The 16,227-nt window shown below is 42.5% G+C and overlaps 1 protein-coding gene and 1 long non-coding RNA gene across 4 annotated transcripts in view; one reads left to right on the top strand and one right to left on the bottom strand.

Moving 5' to 3' along the window:
• Nucleotides 1–1,818: 1,818 nt before the first annotated feature.
• On the bottom strand, nucleotides 1,819–3,317 carry LOC131086929 (uncharacterized). The gene is made up of 3 exons (XR_009114805.1): nucleotides 3,148–3,317; nucleotides 2,168–2,300; nucleotides 1,819–2,078 (listed from the first exon to the last, which is right to left on the bottom strand). It is a non-coding gene; the product is annotated as an uncharacterized LOC131086929 (long non-coding RNA).
• RABGAP1L (RAB GTPase activating protein 1 like) overlaps nucleotides 2,885–16,227 on the top strand; it is a 229,205-nt gene continuing 215,862 nt past the window's right edge. Inside the window, exons 1-3 of one of the 3 annotated variants that reach the window (XM_058030212.1) lie at nucleotides 2,885–2,967; nucleotides 3,616–3,925; nucleotides 4,355–4,468. The gene's annotated coding sequence lies outside the window, so the exon portion shown is untranslated. The remainder of the gene's footprint in view (nucleotides 2,968–3,615; nucleotides 3,926–4,354; nucleotides 4,469–16,227) is intronic. The other 2 variants (XM_058030210.1, XM_058030211.1) reach the window with 2 other exon arrangements.

The raw sequence follows: 16,227 nt of genomic DNA, 5'->3' as shown, positions 1-16,227 counted from the left end.
TTCCTTTCCTTTCCTTTCCTTTCCTTTCCTTTCCTTTCCTTTCCTTTCCTTTCCTTTCCTTTCCTTTCCTTTCCTTTCCTTTCCTTTCCTTTCCTTTCCTTTCCTTTCCTTTCCTTTCCTTTCCTTTCCTTTCCTTTCCTTTCCTTTCCTTTCCTTTCCTTTCCTTCCCTTCCCTTCCCTTCCCTTCCCTTCCCTTCCCTTCCCTTCCCTTCCCTTCCCTTCCCTTCCCTTCCCTTCCCTTCCCTTCCCTTCCCTTCCCTTCCCTTCCCTTCCCTTCCCTTCCCTTCCCTTCCCTTCCCTTCCCTTCCCTTCCCTTCCCTTCCCTTCCCTTCCCCTCCTTTGCCTTCCCCTCCTTTGCCTTGCCCCTCTATTACCCCTTATTTCCTTGCCATGCTTTGCTCCTCCCTTGCCCCATTCTTTCCTCTCCCTTTTCCTGCCTTGTATTGACTTGCTCTTCCTATGCCTGGCTTTACCTTGCCTCTCTGACTTACCCCTCCTTGCCTTTCCCTGGCTCCATCTTGCCCCTCCCTTGCCTTGCCTCTCTAGTGTTTTCTCACCCTGCCTCTCCATTGTGTTGCCTTATTTGTCCTTCCTTTGCCCATCCCTTACCTTGCCCTTCCTCTTCCTCTGCCTTGCCTATCCTTGCCCCCCATGACCCCTCTACCCTTGCCCCTCCTTGCCTTACGTTCACTTTCCTTTCTTTGCCCATCCCATAATCCACTCTTGTCTTACTCCACTCTTTCCTTTCCCTTGTCTTTCCTTGCCTAGCCCCTTCTTTGCCTTTCCCCTCCCTTGCCTTGCCTACCTCTCCCTTGCCTTGCTGTCATTTTCCTTTCCTTGCCCCTACCTTGCCTTGTCTTGCTTTGCCTCTGCCTTGGCCCTTCTTTCCTCTCTACTGCCTTGCCTTCCTATTCCCTCCCTCCTTTACCCTGCCTTTGCTTTCCTTCCTTTGCCTATCCCTTGCCTTGCTGACCTCCTCCCTTTATTTCTTTGCCTTGCCTTAACTTCCTGTTGCCTTTCCCCTCCTTGCCTTTCATTGCCCCTCTCTCGTCTGCCCTTGCCATGTTTTGCCCCTCCCTTGTTTGGCTTTTCCTTCTGCGTTTGCCTACCCCACCCCTCCATTGCATTGCCCCTCTCTGTCCTTCCCTTGCCCCTTTTTTGCCTCATCCTTTCTTGCCTTGCCTTGTTTAGATTTTCTGTTCCTCCTGTTTATTACCCACATTCATACACCAGTGTGCAGTGCCTGGGTACTGTGCCAGGGCTACTCTCTTCTTCTTATTATTTCTCTATTGCCATAGTCATTAAAATAATTTTCCTCCTCTCTCTGAATTCTTCTGATTTCCCCATGCTTTTGTGGTTTATCTGAACCTGTGGTGGGATAAAAGTAATCTGGAGGTAATTGAATTTACACCATTTATAGACAAATAGTAAGAATTCTTAAATGGGGAGCTGGCTAGAGAGTCTGGCTTTTCTTTTTTTTTTCTCCTGTGAAATGCTCTCCTTTGCCTGGTTGCCTGCTTGCCTTTTTTTATGACAGTTCAGCTCAAAAAAGACCATGTAACAAACAAACCTCTCGACCGTAGTGACAAGAAAACAGCCTAAAATCAATGCCCACATGGGCAGTCTGGCTGTCCCAGGGGCAACAGGACACAGTCCACTGGCTTTTGTGCTAAAGTTGTTTTATTGAAGGCTGTGACCTGACATTCCTTAAGATTTTACTGAACCCATCTGAAATGGGGAGGACACAGACAAGCTGTATAGGTGCTGTGGGTAGTTTAAATGTAATTTGTTTCACACACAAGCCAACAAGACAAGCTGTTGTAATTTAAACATTTTATTTAAACATAAACAATGGTGATACTTAATTAAGCATAGATATTTACTTTTTAAATATTTGTTTAACCACACCAAACCACCAAGCAAACACAATCTACCCCACTTGGCAAGACCAGCGTACAAAATCGGAAGGCAAGCTTAATTCATTTTTGCCAAAGAGCACCATGATTTAGAGGTTGCTTCCATTGTCCTTCAGTTGTGGACGAGGATTTTGACACATTTCAGTGCCTGCTGGATGCTTTCTGACAGGTGGGAGAGAAGCATTTATCTAAATTAGTGGGGGCAGCAGCAGAGGGGAGGATTCTGCCCCTCTGCTCAGGTGAGACCTCACCTCCCTCCAGTTCTGGGGTCCCAGCAGAGAAGGAACACGGACCTGTTGGAATATCCAGAGGAGGCACCAGGATGATCGGGGGATGGAACACTACTGCTGTCATAAAAGGCTGAGAGAGTTGGGATTGTTCAGCCTGGAAAAGAGAAGGCTTTGGGGTGAAGAGAATGCATTGTGGCCTTTCAGTACATGAAGAGAACTTACAGGGAGAATTTACTTGCAACAGCACGTAGTTACAGGACCCAGAAGAATTGCTTACCACTAGGGAGCAGGGTTAGATTAGATATTAAGAACGAATTTCTCCCTGTGAGAGTGGTGAGGCCCTGCCAGAGGTTCCCCAGAGAAACTGTGGCTGCCCCATCCCTGGAAGTGTCCAAGGCCAGGCTGGACGGAGCTTGAAGGAACCTGCTCTAGTGGAAGCTGTCCCTGCCCACGGCAGGAGGTAAGATGAGATGGTCTTTAAGCCCGCTTCCAACCCAAACTATTCTATAATTGTGTCCCAGAGGGGCCGCACAAGCCAGCAAGCCGGGCCGGGCCGGCCGCGGAGCCGCACGCCCCCCGCACTCCCCGGGCTGCCGGCGAGCCTGTCGCAGCCGAGAGCGGCTGCCTGAGAGCGGCCGCCCCGCCGTCCCTCCGCCGTCCCTCCTTCCCTCCCGCCCTCACGCCGTGTCAGCCGTGCGCGCGCACCCGCCCGCCCTCTCGCCGCCGGAATGTGGGCGACGCTGTCCCGGCCCTGAGGCGGCTGCGCGGCCCCGCCGGGCTGGAGGCAGCGGCAGCGCGGGGAGGACGGCCCGGCTGCACCGGTGAGAGATCGCGACGCTGTCCCGGGCCTGCCCCGCCGGGCCGAGCGGGGCGGAGCGGGTGTCATGAGGGGCGCGGGCGGGGAGGTCGCCGCTCCTTCAGGAGAACGGGCGCGGGAGGAGAGGGAGCCGCCGGCCCAGCCCGTGTCACGGGGGATAGACAGATAGATCGTGCCCGCTGACCTGAGGTGGCTCCTCGCTGGCCGCGGGCCGATGGTTCCGCCGGTTCGTGTTATTTGGTGTTTGTCTGTGCGTGTGGAGTTCCCTGGGCAGTGGCGCTCCGGGAGGAGAGGAGCTGGAGCACAGGGCAGGATTTAAAAAATAAAGTTGTTTTCGTGGTCAGGAATGCGAGAGCGCTGTGGAAGCGCTCATCTCCCTGCCTCCTCCGCGGGAAAAGTGAAGTCACTTCCCAAGAGCCCGGACTAGCAAACTACTGTCTTAAATTTGTGCGTCTGCATGCGTCAGTTTCATTCCGTTTTATTCAATTTCATTCAATTTCATCTACGTTATGTTTTGTTTTGGGCTGGTTGTCTGTTTCTTTCTTTTCTTTTTTTCCCCCTGGTTGTTTGTTTTCTTTCTGGTGGTTTATTTTTTTAAGCCCTTATCCACTCTCTCCCAACCGGTAAGCTGGTACAAAATTCTTGTCTTTAGATAAAAGTACTTGAAAACCTGCTATCACCACCTGAAGCAGGGACGGCAGTGAAGGAAATGGACTTGCTGACTCTCCTCCTGGATAAGTTCCTGCAGTGTCGTGTGTACTTTGCTCCTGCTGTCACACTCAAAGCTGTGTTGCCACGAGTACTTGGTTTGATAGTGCTGTGAATAAGGACTATCCTACCACGTTTCACAGCTGTATCCATCCATCGTGTGGCTAAGAGGGGGGAAAAAAAGATTCAAAATGTCAGTTCTTCTTTAAAACAGAGAAAAAAATCGAGTGACAATTAAGAAATAACTTGCTTAGGTAAGCATTGCTTCTCTCTCTCACTGTCATGCTCTAGTCTCATCACCACGTTTTTTTCAGCTAAAACTTTCAGAGGGGCAGGTGTGCTTTCAGTTTCCAGAAAGATGTCTTGTTGATGGTACAGGCAGCATTTTGTTACTCCTTTAAGTGCAGAAAAGGTGCTGTGGCTTTATTTAACGATATCTCTATGATATAGGCCAAATCCTGACTGCCTATCAGACTAGCCTGCCTCCAGATTGTATGAAGGTTTACTGGGCCTATAAGGTTGGTTCTGCAAATTATGCCTCTGCCTAGGTTTTAAGTGGGATTGTAGCTAACTCTGTTTATGTGAGTTAGATGGTAATAATTATATGATTAATAACTTACTTTGTAGTTGAAACTTGAAAAGACTATAAATACAGTAAGCACAAATTGACTCCACTGTTGTAGGAATGCTGCGAGTGTCTGGAGGGGAACCAGCACCAGCTGATGAACCCCAAAACTCAGTGACAGAGCCTTCCACTACTTCCTTCTGTTTTAGGCAGAGGTGGAAAATCATGCTGGGTTAGTTTTGTTTTATTTATTTGATTTTTAATATAACTGGTTTTTTCTGAAAGGACTCAGGGTCTATGAACAGTTTGGCTGTGCATATGAGAACTGTAAAAATTGCTCTACAGTGTTTTAAAATGGTTTAATTGAAATGTATTGATTTGTTAAAAATATAATTCAGTTCTTTAAAAAGTGATTCACAGATGAAGTTATGTGCTGTTAGTAAGGGGATTGCAAAAAGATCAAGTTTATAATGTGTCTCTCTTGTGTACCTGGTGTACTCCCTGGCATATCAAGACAGTTTGTGTTGTGGCTGCTCCTTCTCTTCTCTCATCAAAGGGACTTCCACAGTCAGGAAGTGAGTAAAAAGAACTAATCTGGTTAAAAGATGTACTTCTATTTCTTCTTTTTTTTTGTTCCCTGAGGTACTCTGATTACAACAACTTCCTGACCCAGCTCACTTGCCCGGCCATGAGGACGTGGGCTTAGTCCAGAGGAAGAAGTTATGTTGGTAGGGGAGAGAGTGGAGAGTGTTGTGATGTCCTTAGCTGGGACCTGGCTTTGTGGTCACTGAGTTAATGGCAGAAGCCAGTGCTGCTGGAAGAACATACATTGTGGTGAAGATAGCAATGATAGTAAGGGTGGTGTCTCTTTTTTTTCTGCCAGTACTGTCTTATATTGATTATGAAGCCATGGTGTAATTTTTATTGGCTTTTGACAACATTAAATGGACTCAAAAGCCATCTATGTGTCTGTGTTCTTCTCTGGGCCCACAGAAATTGCTGTGGTTTTCTTCTTCTCTCTCCTTTGTTCATCTGTTCTGCTCTCTGAACTTTTTGGTGAGTTCTTAGTTTCAGGGAGTGATCTCGGCATTGTTAGGGGTTTTTGTAAATTTATTCTGCTCTAATTTAAAAATAATTAGTTGTATATTGCTATTACCTCTGCTATAATAGGAAGGCTATTTCAAACTTGACTGACCTTAGTAATTACACACTTTCTGATTTCTAGTTTAGATTAATTTGTCATGGGATTATACTCATTTTATGCACCCCATGGACTGATAGGTTTTATTGGCACTCTTCATCTTGGTATTAAAAACAAAAGGCACTTTTAACAAAAAGGATGCAAAAATGTGTGGAAATACACCATGGAAGGTTTGTTTGCTCTTTGGGCCACCAGCTACACTAATCATTCCTGTAATAATTCTCAGCTTCTCCCCATGAATTTTAATCTTGAGCTATTAAGTGAAAATTAAAATGCACATTTCAGGCATTAACATTGAGCTTCCTGAATGTGTCCTTTTAGTGAAGGTTAAGTTGTTTTCAAGTATATTTTGATAAGATGTGTTTTGTGAAATTCATACCTTTGGCAGTTTGTTCCAGTTTCAATCTTACTCTGTTATTCTGGTACAGCTGTTGAAGGATCCGTTATTGTAACCTGGATTGGTGAAGGCATTCTTTGTTCTCTGATGGAGTCCTAGTCCTTAAAAATGACTGACGTGTTTGAAAATAATTTATTTCACCTTTTTTCTGTATTCTTAACTTTAAAGAGAAACAAAACCAATGTGTAGATTATTAGAAAACCTCTGTGGCTGTTAAGGTGTTTATTTAAATTTGCTGTCAGGAGTGTTCCCAGAGGGGACTTTGTGATGCTGACAAACTAGTTTGTTGGGTGTGACTGTTTGTAAACAGAACATAAATACATAAATGGGGCACCAAAATCTGCTTAGTAAAATAGATTGCTCTGAAAGGTGAGTAAGGCCCTTGTGGTAAACATCTGTTAGATTGTGTCTTTCATGGAATATTTCTTATTCTTTGGAAAGAGTAGCAGAAGTATCTTTCTGATGTTTTTAAGTGGTCAGAGGGTAAAAAGTAACATTTACCACTTTGAGATGGGTCACAGCCATCTGCTTTCCTACTCTTGTCTCCCTGTATCATGAGCCAGAATACTGAAGAAAGTGTGGGGTTTTTTAGATCAAGGTAGCTTATAAGTGCAGAATTTTTCTGATGCTGAAAACATATTCCCTGCTTGTGGGGGAAGCACAGCAGTACAAAGGGAAGAAGTTCTAAGGGCAAGAAGATAAGAGATATGTACATTTCTGTGTACAACACTGGATGTAGGCTGACTGTATGTACAGGAGAACTGGAGTTTTAAACACATGATTGAAAGTAATAAACCTGATGCAAAACCTGCTGAAGGAAAGTTTCTAATATAGAATGATTGGCAGGTCAAATAGTAAATTCCTAAAACAGTCATTTAGGTTGGAAGGGGCTTCTGGAGGTCATCTAATCCAACTCCCTGCATATATTAAAGTAGGAATAATTTAGATAAGATTGTTCCAGCCTTTAACATCTTTCTGGGCAATCTGTTTCCACATTTGACTGCACTCAATGATTTTTTCTTTCCGCCCTCCCTCCGTTTAAGGTAGTTGAAATTTACTTTCCAACTTGTGTCTGTTGCCTCTTAACGTGTCAATGTCCATTATCCAGAAGAGTCCAGTTCTCTCTTCTGCAGCCTTTCATTAGAGAGCTGACAGTAAGGATTCTTTAGAGCTCTTTTCTTGAGCAGATTGTGCAAACTCAGTTCCATCAGCCTCTCATTGTACACCATGTGCTCCTGCCATCTGGCCAGCTTGGCCACTGGACGTGCTCCAGAGTGTCTGTGTGAGTCCTGCACCAGGGAGCTGCACTGCAGCCATGGGCTCACAGGTGCTCAACAGAGGGGACTGACCCTTCCCTGGACCTGCTGCCTGGACTCCTGCATCCAGCCCACGCTGTGCTCAGCTGCCTTTGCTGTGAGCATGTACTGGTGACTTGTTTTCACAGTTCTGTCTGCTGGGATCTCCAAATACTTTTCTGAAAAACTGAGTCTTTATCTAGTTTGTGTTCAGCCTGTCTTGTCACAGGAGGTTGTTCTGCCACTGATACAGGACCCACACATGCCTTCACTGAGCTTCACAAAGTCTTACTGGTGCCTTTCTCCAGCCTGGCCAGGTCTGAGTGGAGCTGACCACTCCTCCCACTTTGGTGTCATTGGAAACTTCCTGAGGATGCAGCCTGTCCCATCGTCTAGATGATTCCTCAAGACATTGGGTGGTACTGCTGGTTTCATCCAGGTGATCCCTAGGAGATGCCACTGCAACTGCTTGCATGGAGCTTGGTACAGCTGTGGCTATTCTTTCAGCTCAGCAGTCCTGGCAAATTCCCAAACACCTCACTGCTCCCTTACCCCTGTCTCACCAGTTTGGCTGTAGGGATGCTGTGGGAGACTGTTGTTACTGGCCTTCTGTGTCCTGTGCTCTTCCATCCTCTGCTAAGCCAGACATCTCATTGCAGTAAGCTCTTGTGTTCTTCAGGCATCATCAGTCCTTGCTAAATCCATGGTGGCTATTCCCTGTCATCTTCCTGTGCTCCTTGAGCAGAGGGATGCCTTCCAGGAGGATTTGCTCTATAATCCTCTCATGGACGTAGGTTAGGCTGGCTGATCTGTGGTTGCCTGAATCCTCCTCCTTGCTCTTGAAATTGGTTGTGATATTTGCCTTTTTTCTGGTCAGAAGGAGCCTCTCACAGTCTCATGGCCTTTGAAAAGTGGTAGAGTGTGATAGCTCAGCTACACTGGCCAGCTCCCTCAGGCTTCTTAGATATAGCCCATCTGGTTACATAGATTGTATGTTTCCCATTTTCTGAAGTGCTTCCAAACTTCATCTTTCTCTTTTGGAGGGGACTTCTCACTCCAGCAGACTGCTACTGGGCTCAGGGGTCTGGAAGGCTTCTGAGTGGACCTTGCCAGTGAAAACTGGGGCAAAAAAGCTGTATGTATGTCATCCTTTTCCATGTACTTTGTTAACAGGTGACTTGTTCCACTGAGCACAGAGAGCACTTCTTCCTTACTTTTCCTTCTGCTGCCTATGTTGATTTTTCCTAATGCCATTCTAAACCTTATGTCTTTGGGCTGCTCTTGGGTAACTTCTCCAGCGTCTGCCTGCTGGGTGCTTGTGAAGCAGAGATCAAAACTTTTCTATCTGTGAATAGGTAAAACTGTGAAATTAGTTGAAGTGTTGGTTAATGAATGATTCTAACCTCAGCTTGTTGTGGTTGAATGGAAGATTTCAGTTCCCCCTACACAAGCAGCAAGCAGTATCACACTCTTGGATAAGGGGATAGGCCCTGTCTGAGATGCAGAGTGCAATTTGTACCAAGGAGACAAAGCAGTGAGTAAAATGATCCACAGCTCTTTTTTTTAATTAATTTTCTTCCCTCATCACTAGAACAACTAACTCCATGTAGAAATGTATGTCTTCAGTGTATCAGTGTATGCCTTTCCCCTTTCATTGAAAAGGAGATGTCAATATTTAACAGCAAGATGGGTGGATAAATATTTGATGCCATCTGTACATAAATGCTTCCAGTTGGAATTAATTTAATTATTTTCTGTTGATGCATAAAACCATTTGAGAAATTATTGGGATAAACTAAAATTTTGGAAATTGAAGCATTTTTTATTCAAGATAAATAACGTGATGAGTTCTTGAGTTACAATTTGTGTAGACAGTCTGAAATTAAGTTCTTGGTTAGTTTAAACCCTCTGCATGTGCTTGATGTATCCTACAGTTTCCTGACTGGTGTAAGTGTGATTTGTACTGGTGTTCTGGTGATTCAGTGGTATGAAGGTAAAGCCTTGGGTATGTCACTTACTGGTGTGGCTGATCTGTCCAAATAGGGCTTTGGTATGGATAATATGGGGAATATTTTTCCTCTGTGTAGACTAGAAATACCCTTTTTAGCATGGTTGGGAGTTCTGAGGTGTTTTCTGCTATAGTAGAAAGATTCTGGAGTTACATTTTGATGCAAAACAGTGCACATTAACTGTGGTAATTAGTGGTAAAATTGTAATCTGCACATTTGCCTTCTTGTGTAATCTTTCATTTTACGTTAGGCTACTGGCAAACTTTTAAATAGTAAAGCTCATTACTAATGATGGTGGACAGCTTCCTGTCTTAATTGCTCAAATTCTTGCTATCTCCCATATGATCTCTAACTAGAGAAGAAAAGGTAAAAGGGCAGAGAAAAGGAAATAGAAAGGTGTTTTTAGCAGCAGTAAACTGTCAGAACAGAATTTCAGTCAATGAGTGAATCTAAGAGTGGATCTTGAAGGCCATTTGCTAAATGGCTTAATAAGGTTTCCATGTCACTCTTGGGCTTAGAAGTGAAATATGTTGGTTTCTGTCATACAGTGTATCAGTGACACAGGTGAGGAATGAAATCAGTGTGAATGTGACTGACAACAAAGTCCTTTCTCAGCATATGCTATGAAACTTGTGCACTATTAATTCTTTTAATGAAAGGAGTCCCTTTTGAGTAACCAGTCATGACCAATCCGTGGTCTTCTCTTGCAGGTAAATAAATAAACATGACTCTCAGAATGTCTCTTACATTTTGTGTGTGTGTGTGTATTTATTTATACTTTCATCACCAAAACCTCTGTATGTGGTACACCTTGTGTTGCAAGGTGTGATGGTACAAGTTTCCAGAAGACACTTACTTAGTCATTATGGGATATTCTTGAGGTTACACTTCTTGTCAGTGGTAGGTGATGCTTAAACCTCTGACTTTCAGGGTGTTGGGCTAAGTTAGGTAGCTGTGCTTTCAGTTCAGGTATTGCTGACCTTTCTGATTAGGTCATATCTATTGTATGTACCTTAAGTCACACAGCCAAATTTTTTGGGGGTAGAAAGCAAATTGCAGATGCTGATCTGTTGGAGTTGTCCATGCATATGACTTAATTCTTTGTTTTGGAAGGAAAAAGAATGGGAGTTGAGGCTTTGTCCAAGAATCTTACTCAAAGGATTGACTTTTAGTGTAAATTAATTGTATAGTTAGTTTTGATAATCTTTGCTACTGTTTAGGGAAATGGATCCTGTTCTGGTAAATTGGTTTTTGTTTTAACCAGAAATGAATTTCCTCTTCTGTTCCCTACAATGTTTATTTGAGAAGTAGTTATATTTGAATGCTTTGCTTTTCTGCTGAGTACAATTACTCAGGAGGTGTTAGAGCTTCACAGTGGTGTAAGAGTGGCATGTTTCCAGGTGGGTTTGAATGTTTTGGTTACAAATTCTGTAGCAATCTGCCCTTTCTGAAGTTCCTTCAGTGGAAACCAGTTTAAAGATAAATTTAAATATTTTGACTTGATCATTGCACTTTGCAGAGATCTGGTGTCTTGTTATCCTGTATTTCAGCAAAGTAAGACAGTTTGTACTTCAGTCATTTTAATCTTTTAATCTTACTTTCAGTAAGACAGTTTGTAGTACAGTAATTTGTACTTCTGTTGCCTATGCAAAATATTACTGTTTTTTCCTGAAATTTGACAAAATTATTTTGCTGAGATCCACAGATCTATTGCAGTATACAAATTTGTAAAAATACAAATACCTATTTATACTTTCAACAAATACATTACAATTTTAAAAGTATGTATGTGTTATTTTTCTCTTTATTTTCTAATTCTTTATTCTTGTCCCAAGATTTTAATTAAGGGCAAAGGCTTTGCTGTGTGTTTTCAGTGCTCAGGCCTCTGCAGGCAAATCAGTGTGAAAATAAAATGCAAATATTCCTAGTCCAGTGCTTTGTCTCTTCCTGTGTGTATTTAGATGCAAAATACAAGGTCCAGAATTTTAATTTAAAAATTGGTGGAGAAATTTGGAGCTGACTAAAATTTGAAAATAATTAGAAAATAATTATTTTTTCTTTGTATTTAAATAAGATATTGGTGTTTTCCCCTTTATTAAGAGTTTGAATACTGCAAGCTGGTATTTTTTTCCCTTAGAAGCTTGGAGGTTTTTTAATTGGCTGTTACTGAGAAACAAATACTAGATTATATGATTTAGACTGACTAACCTGAAATGCATGTGGCAGGAAATGGATTTTTTTTTCATTCTGTAAACCCTTCATTTTACTTTGTTCCACTGGTGTATACTTTCATAATTTCCTGTTATTTTGAAGAGAACTCTCAAATAACTGGTTGGTGGCAGTGCTGCATGGCTGCCCCTGGTGCTGGCTGCTGAGTTTGGTCTGTGTTCTGTGCATTGTTGTGCTCACTTTGGTGCTTGGTAATGAAGTGTGATCTTAGCAGAGAAGGCAGGAAGATTTGCAGCTTTTTTTTAAGGCCATTTTCCACCTCCTGCATCTTCCAGATACTACTGAAATCTGGGTAGCCTTTCAGTACTTCTGCTTGAACTTAAGTGTTTGTGAGCACAGGAGTGCAAAACAGCAGTGGTGTCAAATGAGAAGTTTTTGTGTGTGCCAGCAGTTGTTTCTGGAGTAAAACTTAAGCTGGAACTTGGATCAGGCAGTCTGGTGACATTGGTCCCTTCTGTTTCTGTAGACAGTTTGTGTTTGCTCGCAGAGGTACACTCCTACCATAAGAGGTGTTTTTAACCCTGCTGTACTTGATGTTAATTGTTAAAAATTACTGTTGGCAGTCTAAACTCGCAAGAAGTCAGGAACTGATAACTGGAATTATTCTTGGACATAACTGTTAAACAATTCTGAGGAAACAAGTAAGGAATGGAAGTCAGCAAATGATTTTTACATTGTTTTGAAGGTTAAATCTTAGTGTTTATTGCTGTTAGATGTGGACAGAGGAAATGAGTTGATCAAAATGTCCAAGAAAATACTTTGTCAAGTTTTGAAACAGTAATATGAAGTTGGAAGTTCTCCATAGCTTTTTTGAGTTATAATTTGCTTTTGACCCTATAGCTTCTTCCCCTTTCTGATTCTTCTTTTCTTTCATCATATAGAGACATCAGTAAGTCAGACTGAACATAAAGGGGTCAGACTGAAATGTGGTTTAGAATCGAGCTTTTTACAGTAGCCAGAGAAATAAAAGAGTGTAATAAGACCAATTTAAGTGATCCTTGTTCCAGCAGTCTCTCCCAGTTTCTCTCTCTGGCCTTTGTGATTCTGTTTTTTGTTATTTCTGGCAGTACTTGAGCTCAGGGGTCTCACTAGGGAGTATGGAAAGATCAGGTGAGTTATTGTGCACATTGCCCAGGAAATTCATGTAAGGTGCCGCAGCAATTCTGCATTTGCACAGTGCAGTTGTGCAGTTAATTATCGTTGCTTTTGCTGGGGCTTCTGAACACCCCACTGGTAATTTGCACAGAGATGACTCTCACTCAGATGAGGGGTGGGATGCTGGTGCTCTTCTAGGTCACTCTTCCTATTCAGGTTAGTATAGGGACACAGTTTGGGGTAATTGGGAGTGGGGATGGCCCAGCCTCATCTCCAGTTGGCTGCAGCTGTGAGCAGCAGGTGAGCAGCACTGACAGCAATGAGCCATGGAGTGCCCAGGGGCACTGAGCAGCCACCAAAGGGAGCAGAGGGCACACAGGTGCAATGCATCAACAGGAGGGGATAAAAGGTTGGGCTAAAGAACAAGAAAGGCACATGCTTGCAGCCCTCTGAAGTGGTGTGGTGGTGCTCTGTGTGGGCTGAAGCTTTCTGGTATTGTATGGTGGTACTCTGTGTGTCCTGGCTGTCCTGACTGCAACATGTGCTGTGACAGGTTTGGATTCCTTGCTTTGAACATGCTTTGCTTGTTCCATGGGTTTGTTCCTGGCAGGGCAGCACTGCCCTCTCTGGCTCTGAGGCTGGTTGAGACACTGCCTTTGGTAGTTGCAGTCTCTTAACTGTGTGTTTGACCTTTCAGTAGCAGCTTGTCCATAACTTAACACTTTTAACTTAAAGGAGAAAGGGGTGGGATGCTGAAAATAAGGTTGTGGAAAGGACAGGCTTATATAACCACTTCTTAGAGCATGGCCTTTTTGTTTGACCATTTCACCTTTCTGTGATTAGTTTTTACTTTTAGATTAGCTGCCTTTGACTTTGTTTCCTTAAGTAAAAGTATTTTGTGGGAGTATTCAGTATGTAAACAGGGATAGTAAGCTTTTATGTCTACGTTTAATGAACACCATGCATCATTTATGTTGAAACTGATGGTACGGTGTGGTAATATTTGGGAAGCTCTCTGAAACTTTGAGAGAGAGACTCTGATTAAGAAAAAAAGGCATAGTAAACATAGATTTTTGGCTTCTCATGTCTTCTTTTATGCAGTCAAGTGAATATATCAAACTATAAATATGATGAAGCACTTAAAATCTACACTGCTCTGGATAGCCAGCCTCATCAGATAGGTACTGGGTTTGTTCATGCTTCTTGGCTAATGTGAAATAAGAAAATTGCATCAAGAAAACTAATTACTTTTGCTGTGTTTTTGCAAGATTTTTTGCCATTATTTATTCCCAGAATGCACATTGCAAACCTCAAGGTAATAATTGTCATAACTTCCAATTCTGCCTTGGAGGAACAAGGATTTTACTAACCCTGGAGGCAGTCAGTGCAGGGCAGGGAGTCAGGATTTCTGTTGGGTTTCGGCGTCGTGGTGACACAGGATAAGGCACTCTTTTGGCACAGAAGAGGACTGGCACCTGGGATCTCTGCTGCCTGGTCTCATACTGCTCTTCCATATGGGCTCTTTTGCTCTACATCATGTGATTACTTCTGGACATAGCAGCATGTGAGGAAAATTCCTGGTTGAAATATTCAATTTATATAATGGGCCGAGGTTGCTCCACTGGCTGCATTAAACCCATACTGTTATTTTTACAGTTAGGGAATAAACCATTGAATAATCTCCTTAAAACAAGGATTGCATCATGCTTATGCTTTCATCTGGAATATAGGTCATTATATTTTTGATTGGTGATACAGTTTGGTAACTTGGCTGGTGATTGGTTTCACTTTGAATGCTGCCTGCCAGCATCGTATAGCAATGACAAAAAAAGCAACTTGGGTTTGCCATCTCCAGCTTTGGAAAATATAAAGCAGCAAGTAAGAGTATGCAACGTTTCAAAGTTAAAAAACAATTACTGGCTGCAGAATTTCAAGTGTTATTTTTTTCAGTTGGTGTCAGGGAAACAGTGTGAAAGTGTACTAGAGTTGCTTTATCCTTGAGGCAGAATGAGCTACTGCTTAAATGAAAAAACCTGTTTGCCAGAACTTGATGTATAAAGTGTGGTTTGTTGGCTTATTTTTGTTTTAAACACATAAAGACTGGTAACATCCCTATAGAGTAGCAGAACACTTACCTGTTATACTCTTTGGAAGGGAATAAATAGAGAAGAGAGGGGTTTCTCCTGAGTGGATGAGAATAAAATATATTTCCTTAGGTTGGTTTAGCACTAATTGGATAAGCTCACATCCGCTATACTTTGAAATATGAATCAGTCTGTGGCAGGAAGAGACAAGTGTGTGCTCTGTTCTCCTGCTGATGTCTCTCTTCTGTGTGTGGACAAATCTTAGGCCTGCAAATTTATTTAAATAATTGTTCAAAAGAATCCCACCAACCTTGTTTTTAACTTTGTTTTGTTTGAGGTGTAGCTTGTCTTCCATGACTCCTGCTTGCTCAAATTGTACAAGTAAACAGAAGGAAGCTCCCAGTTTGCTGGGTGTCTACCTTTGTAGCCAGCAGCTTTCCTGACATGCTTCCACTTACCTGGCATTTCATCCAGTGTTCATGGTGCTTCTGCCACCCCGTTTGTACGTTTCAGGCCTTGAGATCAGTTTTTACAGTTTGCCTTGCTTGAGTAATGCTCCAGCTCAGAACCAACCATATGCCCACCATTCCTATGGGAATGGATCTTTACCTCTGTGGTTTTAATTTTAAGCTTAATAAAAGCAGTATTTTTTCTCCTCAAGCAGCTCCACACTGTGACTGTGTAATAATATTTAAGTGGTTCAGTGGGTTGTGTGTGACACAGAGATTCAAGTCAGGAAAGCTGGTTCTCTCCTTTGCACTAAATGTCTCAGTATTCACACTGAGGTGTTTTTGACAAGTGCTGCTTATCATTTATTTGAGGAGATGCAGATGCAGTATGTTTTTGAAGGAAAACAGACATGTTCTTGTTTGTGTAGCTCTCCTTTGAGTCTGTTTTCCTTAAATTGCTCTTCTTTGGCTATGAGATTGATTTTGGCTATTGAAGTGTAAGAGGATCTGGAAAAACCTCTGTATCTAGGCACCCAGTACAACAATTCCAAACAGTTTGCCATCATGAACAGACTAATTATTTGCTGTTGGCTACGTAGTGGGGGTTTGCTTTCTCAGAGGAGACAGTGTTGCCAAAATAAGCCAGTGGTTACTTTCTAGTTGTGGGGTTTTTTGCTTCATTTTTTGTGGCTTTGTTTTGATTTTTTTTTTTTTTGATTTGACAAGATTTTTGTTCTCAACAGTGCTTTTCTGGAAATAAGAATTTGTCTACATATATGTTTAAAATACAGTGATACTGCTCTGTTGCTCATTAAGTTGATTTTATTCCTGGGAAATCATATCAGTAAGCCAAATAAATGGTTGTTTGTTTTTCCCATTATGTTCTTTACATAGTATTTCACTGCCAGAGATAAAACTGGGAAACAATTTGTGGATAATACAACAGTTTGTAGTATGAGCTCAGAGACAGTTTCTCATAAAAAAAAGGTTACGCAGAGAGGAGTTGAGATTAAAGCTTAAATTGTAGTGCTGTTGTGGTCAGTGAGATTTAAGCAAATGATTTTATGACATCTAGAATTTTCTTCTGCAAATGTCACTCAGAGTAAAGGGTTTTGGAGCAGCTAGTGAGTTGTAGTGCCTCAATGTAGAGAATAATGGAATTTTATCGCATTGTTTAGTCTTTCAGGGAAGAAGCATAGAAAGGTGAAGCTTTGTGTGTTTGCAGCACTTGT

The sequence above is a fragment of the Melospiza georgiana genome, chromosome 9, assembly GCF_028018845.1.
Source record: "Melospiza georgiana isolate bMelGeo1 chromosome 9, bMelGeo1.pri, whole genome shotgun sequence".
Taxonomy (NCBI): domain Eukaryota; kingdom Metazoa; phylum Chordata; class Aves; order Passeriformes; family Passerellidae; genus Melospiza; species Melospiza georgiana.
The sequence above is the reverse complement of the archived record's forward strand: the minus strand, read 5'-3'. Positions and strand labels throughout refer to the sequence as shown.